Here is a 10195-nt window from a genome sequence, read left to right as displayed (position 1 = left end):
GCCTTGCCAGCCCGCTCAGAGATGTGTATAAGAGACAGCTGTAACAGACACAAAAAACTCTTTAGAATGTTGAAAGTCCTAATAACATACTTAGCTTTTATTGCAAGAAAACTTCTCCAGCACGTCACATTTCAAAGTTATAGTATAACAAAATACGGGAAAATAGCTTTTTTCGCAACTTTATCTGCAAAATTATGACGTGATAGAGCAATTTTACAATCGGATTTAGTGTCCAAAAACTACGGAAAATAACTAGTCTCGTTAGGGTGTTCGAAAAATAGTCATTTTTTATTGTTGAACAATGTTATCAAGCTATCGAAAATTACTATCTATATCTTATGTACGTAAACAAAATATTTATTTTTCATTATAAAGTTTTTCTACTACCTTTATTTGAAAATTTAAACTTCAAATAAAAAGAATCAATCTTTCATTTAACATATGACGAGTTGCTTACGTGCAAACCTGCGGTACGTATCTCGTTTATCATGATTTTAAAAAACAAATAAGGACAAAAGGGGCTAATGAAAGTCAACGCGGTACTTGGTACGTGCGAAATTCAGTAATTTTAATATCATGATTTTATTAACCAATATTATTTCGAAGAATTTTTAGAAACGCCAAATGCGATATGAAGCGAATCTTGATGCTTAATAATAATATTTTTGTGTGAATCTTACACTTTCCAGTTCAGGTAAACTGCGCGCCGAATATTTGTTAGTTTTGAAACAGCTCCAAACTGAATCCGGACGACATAATATCACAATTAAATTGACAAAAAGTTTAATAATTACTAATGAGCATTATATTATTATATTTTTTGCAATAAGTTATTCTACAGAATTTAATAAGATGCTCAATCTTCTTCTTCTTTTTCCTCGTGTAACAGGCTTTGAGCCTATTTCTATTTCACTCTCATATGTCTATGGCGCGCACGCAAGTGATGTACAGGCATATGTTCACTGGCATAAAAAATTATTAAATAGCTTGTCAATTTAATTGTGATATTATGTTGTCCGAATTCAGTTTGGAGTTGTGTTTCAAAACCGACAAATATTCGACGCGCAGTTTAGCTGAACTGGAAATTATAAGATTTACATAAAAATATTATTATTAAGCATCAAGATCCGCTTTAGACCGCACTTAGCGTTTCTAAAAATTGTTCTAGTTTGAACTTTCGTGATCTCGATTAGGTTTCATATTAATATTATTTCGACTCGTGGATGTGATTGCAAGCTCAAAAACTTCGAAAGCAACGAAAAGCAAGTAAAAAAAGAAAAGAGAAAAAAAGAGGAAAAGATTGTGTCAGTCTAAAATATTTTTCATAGATTATTTCGCCATTTTACAGTTGAATGGGTTTTTTATACATTAGCTGTAAATTATTTAAATAATGAGCGCACGTTTTTTACGTCAACATCATCATACATACTGCAATAGTAACTGTACACAAGAACTGTAAAGGAAAACTTATAGAAAGTACTGTGAAGTAAAACTTTTAGGAAATGTCTTTTTAGGTTGCAATGCAGTTACATCATGGAAGTAAATTGCAAGAAATAGCATTAAAATAACAATCACGTCTTCCGTTGGTGGAAGAATTTAAATTTATCGGGGAAATATTCATGACCTTACATTATTACGATTACATTACTGTGCCTATATTTATCATTTTATAATTTACATATACAAGAGACATGTTTGCAACGTTCAAAGATACCAAAAAGAGGGAAGAATTATAATAATATTGTAATAAAAATAGAAGGAGAGAAGAATTTTTTCTTTTTTATTGAAGCATTATTTATTTTACAAATGTAGAATGTACAACGAGAAAACACAATTCTTAACAATTCATATAGTTGCTCAATTAATCTTTAGATTAATTTGGCGTAATTTGACTATAATAGGCAACAAACTCTAACAAGTAGCAAATGTAATTATAATCTCACTCAATGAATCACGACGAAGAATCATTAGTTATTTCCTTATAATATGAAATATATATATGCATTTAGGTAATGAAACTTAATTAATTTACAATTTACTTATTCAATGGAAAACGCTAGATTTGTCATATGGCACATAAAGAAAACTGAAACTTTAATAATGCTGTACCTGAGAAGTGTGTACGATATACTTAATCGGTTCTTTATATAATCACGAGACTTTTTATTCTAAACTGGCCTAGTTTTATTATTATACTATTTGTAGATTTATTTTACTAATTATTAATGTTAATCTTCGTTTTTGTTTCGCGATATTTTGTTTCTAAAATTGCGCTTTATACGATAATTACTTTGCTGTTCAGACTTACGAATTTACAAATTACATATGTAATTGATAAAAATAAAATACAATTGGATCATTTCGCGTGTATCTCTCTCTCTCTCTCTCTCTCTCTCTCTCTCTCTCTCTCTCTCTCTCTCTCTCTCTCTCTCTTCTATGTAACAAAATCAAGTTAACATTCGCGATGGGTAAAAAAGTTCAATTTAACTTTCTTCCCTTCAGCAGTTCTATCACACACAGATAAGTCTTGCACATCCGCATGTTCGTGGAAGGCTTTCAACATTAGGGGCGCGGCATTGATAGCCAACAGAGATATCCTCCGATAAGAATGCATTAAACTTGCCAGAAATCTTGTAATGCAGCATCCATAGTTGATAACTCAGATTCTCTTATGTAAAGGTATCCAAAGTAAATGCCATATATCAGATGGAACATTTAAGGTTGGAGATTTAATTAAATGAATGCGAATACGCGCGCGCAAGCTATAGGTATAGCTGCAGTGGAACGCTAGCTCAAAACATTGAAGCCCTTCAATGCAAATCATCAGTAATTTTCATTTGGTGAATCAAGTGCCTTCTCGTGACAGTTCAGATCCTGTTTGGGTAAAGCAGTCTTCACGTAGGAGAGAATAAACAATACTGATTAAAACAATTACAACACAAATTGTAATGATGTTGAACTACGAAATCTTCCACTTGTGTTAATTCAATAGGGGGTAAGCGGAAAAGCAGGGCGCTTTTAACATGCAGCTTCATTCCAATAACAAGGGCTTAATATGTTTCATCTTTCATTCGCAATAACTTATAAGAAAAATAATTCCTTCTAATTGCAATTTCTTTGTATTAAAGCAGTGACAGTTTTCACTCATTGTCAGTCATAATAATTGCATTATATATTATAACAAAAATGGAGTCGGTTGAAAAAAAAAGTTATTAAAAAATGTATATATAGATAGTAGAACCGTTATAGTAGAAAATAATAATGGCTGAATGAAAAAGCAATTGGTTTGTTGCGTTTAAAACACATCTGATGCATCCAGAAATTGTTCGGAGGGGGAAAACAGAGGAAAATATAGAAAGTTTTCAATAAAGAAAGCAGATTGAAGGTTGCACAATGCAACTTTTGAAAGAATTTGCCCGCACTGATTACTGCAACAGCGCACGTGTTAATAACTGCTCGTGGCCGTTAGCGCGGATTGCCTGCATTGCGGAAAAATTGAAATGCGTTCGTTCGTATTATCTTACAGATTCATCGGGACGATTGAGTCCAAGCATGTCTAGTCTGTGCGTCGGGAGCGGATTATTTTCAAGCCATTTGTTAAACGGCGGTTTAAACAAAAAAAACGATATCGGGGCGATATATACAGGAAGTACCCGGATGCCGCCGCGCGATATTGCGTGAGCGTAAAAGCGGAGAAAGAGGAAAACTGTCGCAATGGTGAAAAGCGACTTCATACCACCATCATTGATATTTAACGATCTAAATTCAGGACCGGGGTAAATGGCGGAGCTTTCACGCGGTCAAACGAGCTTTCAATAGCCTCTCACAGTACCATCAGCTATCGCTTGCATAAGCATCATTTTATATTAATTTTTATTAGATACAGCTTGTGTGTATTAATATCGCCCGAAAGTATTTTTGGCAACGCACACGTTGATTGCATTAATTCCAAAACTAATTTATAATGCACGATAAAATTAACAATATGATTTAAAGTTGTTGAAAACGCATTATTTTATGCGCAAAAATATAATATATATTTATATTACATTTTATTTTTATCGCGTGTAACATCGGTGAGAAATTTTTTTAAGAAGTTGTATAAAAATATATAAGACAAAAGAAGCTTCTTTAAATTTATTCTTATACAGCTTTTAATAAAAATTACTTTATTAATAATCTTTGTAATACTTTCGCGTAAAACTTTCTCAAGTCTGTAACATTGTATGTGATAATGGTAAAACTGCCTCATAAAATTATATAACAAGAGAAGTTTTAAACACCTTTTTGAAAAAAAGCACTAAAAATGAATATTGCACACTTGTCACTTTTTCTCGTTTTTATAATCAAACTTTACAGCAGACGCGCTTCCAAGGGGATACGAGGAATATCATTAAATATGCGACAACGCACATCTCAACGATACTATTCTGTAGGATATAGCTTGAGTAAATATGCATGTATAAAAGTACAATGCGCAATGTACGAGATTAATATATTCTTCTCAAAAATACATACGTACAGACACAAGAAACATGCATGACAAAATTTAATGTAAAAGACTAACAACAGCTTAAATAACTGGTACGACAAATTTCTTACAATGTAATCTTACTATTTTCAGTAATTTTTTAAATAATAATTTGAATATATTAATAACACAACATTAACGATCAAAGTTATAGATAAAAATTAGGATATAGTATCGCTACGCGATTATATACGTATATTGATTTCTCAAGTCTTATAAAATTTATATCTTATCATGCTTCAATTCCCGTATAAAACGACAAATGAATACACAAAATCAAACATCCATAATTGATTAATCCACAATTAAACTCACGTAGCATAGCATCACGCTGGTTAGTTGAAATTTAAAGATTTCTTAAATGTAAACGATTGGGAGAAATACTTCATCCACACTCGATCTATTCCCGTTTAAATTTCACGAGATTTCATCGGTCCTCTCCGATCTCGCGATGCCAGATGTCGTACATCAGAAGCCATTGAAAGCCACAATGCGTTAATTAAACAAAATTGAAATTTATGCTTGTGGAACCGAACCGTCACAGGAGCTTGGTCATCAGCACCGAACGTGCAGGCGGTTCGCCGAGTACTGACTGTGCCGCGCTCCGCCGAGCTGTTCGGCTTCCCGCCAATCCCCTGCCACTCGATGCGACTTCGCCCACCGCGAATGCATCCCTATCTTATGAGGAAAAAGGTAATTCACTGCAAAACGAGACACCGCATTATCACACGGAATGGTACCTCGGCATCCAATGAAGAAGAACGGTCGCATAATTCTGTCGTGAATTTCGCTGAAGAATATGAAAATGTCACGCAGCGTAAATGTGAATTTACATTTCAATGTCAATCTTTTCGACGCCATCAAAAGGCATATTCGCGGTATAATAATTTAAAAAACATATAGGATATCAAACATATAACTAAGATAAAGAAATTAAAAAATTTGGATTATTAAATTAGTTTCTATCGTAACGTAAATTCTTTTCCTAAGTATCAGAGATAAGTTTTGTAATATTAATAAATGTAAAAAAAATATTCATAATTCTCGCCTGACAAAATGGCTGGATTACATAAAAAATATGATAAAATAATATCGAACAGTAATTGTCTGAATAAGAGATGTCCCATGCAAACTTCTGACACAATTCCGATACAATGAAAAGCAAAATTTTCCGCAAAATGGTCTACCGTCTCTTTATAAAATAAAAGTCCTTACTGTCTCGGATAAGCCTCATGCCGATACCGGTATTTTGCCGTACTTGGCCATATCCTTCATTTTACGCCAATTCTTCGCTCAAAACCGATTACTTTTATTCGATTACTTACGCCTTGCATACCAGATGTCTTTGTGAAGCATTAAATTGCATAGCGCTGGTCGCCGACTTGTCGCATGCATTTTAAATGCTGACACAAAACTCAAGTGGCGGAAAACTTACGACGTGTGGCACGTTAAATGGAAAAAGCGAAATAATGAATCTTTTTAAGGCTTCTAAAGTACGTCAGAAAAAGAAAGGACATTGTTTGGGAGCAATGGACGATGACACGGTAGAAAATTCCAATGCAAGAAATTCGATGAAAATCTACTTTCCGAAAAGATTTGCTATTAGTAATACATCTAATATAAAACGTGCTATATTTTAGAAAAATCGCAGACAATTTATATTTGCGTAAAAATCTATTTAAATAAAAGTCTATTTAAATAAAAGTCTATTTAAATAAAGTCGCAAATATAAATTATCTGCGACTTTTCTAAAATATTTACCTCTGTAATATCCGGCAATAAATTAATTCTAAGCATGTGTAAATAATTAATCACCGTTGAACCGTCGGGCGTTAATTCCATCATGATACGATTGATTCTGAACGTCTTGGTTGCATAGCTTGGTTGTATATTTACTTACGTAATCTAACATCGAATAAACTTTGCAAACGCGTCCGATCGTGTATATTCGGAATATACGGTATCCTGACCTCCATCAACGTTTACGGTTGAGTTAATACTGTATACGAATATAGTATATGCGAATTAGCTCAATCGGATGTTATAGATTTAATTCTGGTTCAAGAAGCATGTAACGAACTGTGCTAAAATAAATACCTGTGAAATTAGATTACTGTTTTCCTTTTCCATCGCTTTATGTCCATTATCGTAATCAAAATTTAAAACAATTACATAAAAATTTTTACGTCTATAATATTAGTATAAAAAAACGTATATATATTAATTAATTCATTTAAACTAAATAAAATTTATTTTTATTAAATTATGTTCGAAAGTTATATTTACTAAAAATGTCTTTTTATTAAATTGCGTTTAAAAATTTTATTTAACAAAAATATGTATTATACGTGTAATTGCAAAATTTATCTATATTTATTTGTAATAAAAAAATTTTATAATGAAAATGTAAATGAAATGTAATAAACATAAAACATAACTTGTGATTTAATATTATGACTTAATTTTAATATACATATAATTAAGCAACAAAGATTGTTATTCCATTTAAACATATATTTACAAATAATTAAAAACAGATAAAGCTACATAAATATGCAACTTGTTCATTACTGTTTATTAAATAGTCTTATATGTCTGCATATTTGCATAGTTCCTTTCAATTTATATTTTTATAATAACTTCTGTAAAAATATTTTTAATTATTTTAATTTAATTTTAAATCTTTGTAGTTATTTTCATTATAAACAATATCATTAGTGTTTATACGTTTTCTTTAATTACTATTTTTATAATTAATTTTTAGACGATATATAATACCCATCTAATCTAGAAAGAGTGATTAAACATGGAGCGCGCGTACTGGATTTATTAAAAATTTAATATACACCGCAACCCCGAGACGCTTACAGCTTTTTAACAGTCATGTAATTAAGGGACGAGTAACGAATTTCCATCGACTTGACGAAGCACTTTCGCTCGATACTTCATTTCTGCTTCGCTTTGCATTATAAGATTGCTCTTTAACCCGTGCACAAGCGTACGTTTCGTGCAATTAAGATGAGTTTCAGAAGGTGGGTAAGCGATATTCCTTCGGGCGATACTTGTAACCGGAGAGTTTCTGGCCCTTAGAGATTGACTGTTCTATCTTCGAACTTCGAACTTCCACGCGCCAAGAGTCACGTAGATAGATGTTCACAAAATTAGTCAAAGAGAATTCTATGTGTGGCAGTTTATAAACATCGTAACATATGTAAAAATAATTGTACATTAATATTTGCATGAGTGTACTCAATATGTTACAGAAAAGAGTGTCATACAAATGTAACTCATTAAAGAATTTAGAAGAATGAATAATTTATAGAAGTGAGATTTTTTACATATATTATTATATAATCAAATATTAAATTTATGGTATTTTGGTTCATTAAAGAATTATTTTATAATTCAGCTAAATACCTTCTTATTATGTTGCATCATATACATATATAAAGCAATCAATATATCTTAATTCCTTACGTATCGTTTTATCCTCTATCTTGAGATTTTCACAAGTTTCTGTTCAAGAAAAGATATTTGTCAATTTCAGTCGCGCACAATTTCGCAGTACGACGAACTGTACATTACGTAACGAAAATTTTACAATTTTACACATAATAAATTAAATATTCCAATTAATTTAGATTCCTTGCGCAACCGCATATGATACGGTATATCTCGCGTGTGCTGCCTCGCGTTGTTGCTGCAAGCGTAACAGCAAGATATGCATGCGAGCAACATGAAGCTTCAGTCAAGAGTTTCGCGCGATCCCCGAGGCATGAATCTGTTACGCGAGGCACCGATTGCTTCGGAGAATCAATAACAAGGACTCCGCGCTGTCTCTTTGGACGCGTATGTGTATGTTCCTGAAAAATTACGATACGCAAAATATTCGCGGGTCGCGAATCAAGCAGTGATTCGCCACCGACATGACGCAACGAGACGATCCGACGCGACGCGCGGCGCATTTTGTTTTCCGCATTGACAGTCGTATCTTTCGTGTGCATACACACACACAGTGACTTTCTTTGTGACCAAGCGGTCGGTCGGTTGGTCGGACGGTCGGACGGTCGAAAACGACCGTCGCGTATTTCGCGTTTCGCAGAGACCGCGCAGAGCGGTGGATTTGTTACTCCAACAGCAACCTCAATAGCAAGCAAGCACACACACACACATACACACATATATCCTGCATCACGCGAAAACATCCCGCATTGTCGCCACGTGACGTCCGATGTGTACACGCCTGCCTGCGTCCTGTTCTTGTTGAAAAAAGGGTATTCGCGATATGAGTGGCTCGCGTTGCGATGAAATATCTCGACAGAGACGCGCATCCATTTGATTACATCCAGGTTCCCTTCCTTACGCTCCGCTTAATATCGCCAAGTTAATTGGATACATTACTTGAGACCATACCCAGGACGCAGGACTTTCCAATGTTATAGAGCACAATTTTCTCATTAACTCTTAAATTTCTATTATCTTTATTGCCCTCCCACGCGTTTATTCTTTTGGAAAAAGGAACTGGTGATTTTAATTTATTGCAGTCTTAAGGATGTCTTAGAACAAGAAAATACAAGTTAAATATTAAAAGAAATCTTCATTGCGGAGAAAGCATAATATCCCGCGACTGTTTTAGTAAAATGAGAAAACACTGGAGTCCATCGCAATATTTCTATGGTCGAACGTTTTTATAGAACTCTCAAGAAAAATTAGAAAATAATAGGCCAATAACGATAAAACGCATATGAATTTATTTTCGCGCGAAATACGAGCCTTTGTCTATAAAGAAAATCATCCACGATTCAATTTATCGCGTGCTAAATGTATGCTAATGGTATATCGATAGTATGTGACACGAACGTTATCGTATGAATGGAATTTCACAAGAAGTAGAATTTCTAATCGTAAGAAAACGTCGCATCGTAATGTTTCAGCTCAAATAGCGCGGCGTTACCGCACTATATCGAGTTACGCTTAAATTGAGTTCGATTGTATCGATTCTATTCATAAATGCAAAGCCCACAAAGTCCTAGTGGACCTTTACGCGTATAATGGTGCTGTAAAGGCAGGCGTTACCACTTGCGTCGTCTGATAAAAGACGCTTGTTACTACTTGCGGTAACCATAATTCTGATGTTCTTAACCCTGCATTAAAGCTGCATATTAATTTAGCAGCCTTTAAACCTTCTCTAATAATTTACTATTTAATTGTAAATAGTAATATAATGTTAAAATCACATTAAATAAAATATGATGAATTAAATAATTACATATTTAACGTACATATACGAAAAGATAGTTTAGATAATCCAAAAAGATATTCGTGCTGCTTTTTTTCTTGTCGCTTGGAGGACGGCGTTGAACGGTTGCAGTCGCCACAAACTTTACAAGACACAAGTGTAATAAGAAGGTGGAACAAGTTTACAACACTTTTCTTTTATATCAGTAACGTAGCTGCAGTGCGCACCTGTGCCGCATGCTGCGCGACGCAAAAACACGACCGTCAGGCGCGATGTCTCTAATTTTTCCGCGAACATATTATACCACATATTGAGATCTTAACTTACTTTAAGGAAAGTGCCCTAAACAGAAATACTACTAGAATATTCTACTTGTATTCAACCAACATGAATATTACATTATGAAAATCAGATGACGACAGTAA

The sequence above is a fragment of the Wasmannia auropunctata genome, unplaced genomic scaffold (assembly GCF_000956235.1).
Source record: "Wasmannia auropunctata unplaced genomic scaffold, wasmannia.A_1.0 LD336088.1, whole genome shotgun sequence".
Classification (NCBI taxonomy): Eukaryota; Metazoa; Arthropoda; class Insecta; order Hymenoptera; family Formicidae; genus Wasmannia; species Wasmannia auropunctata.
The sequence above is the reverse complement of the archived record's forward strand: the minus strand, read 5'-3'. Positions refer to the sequence as shown.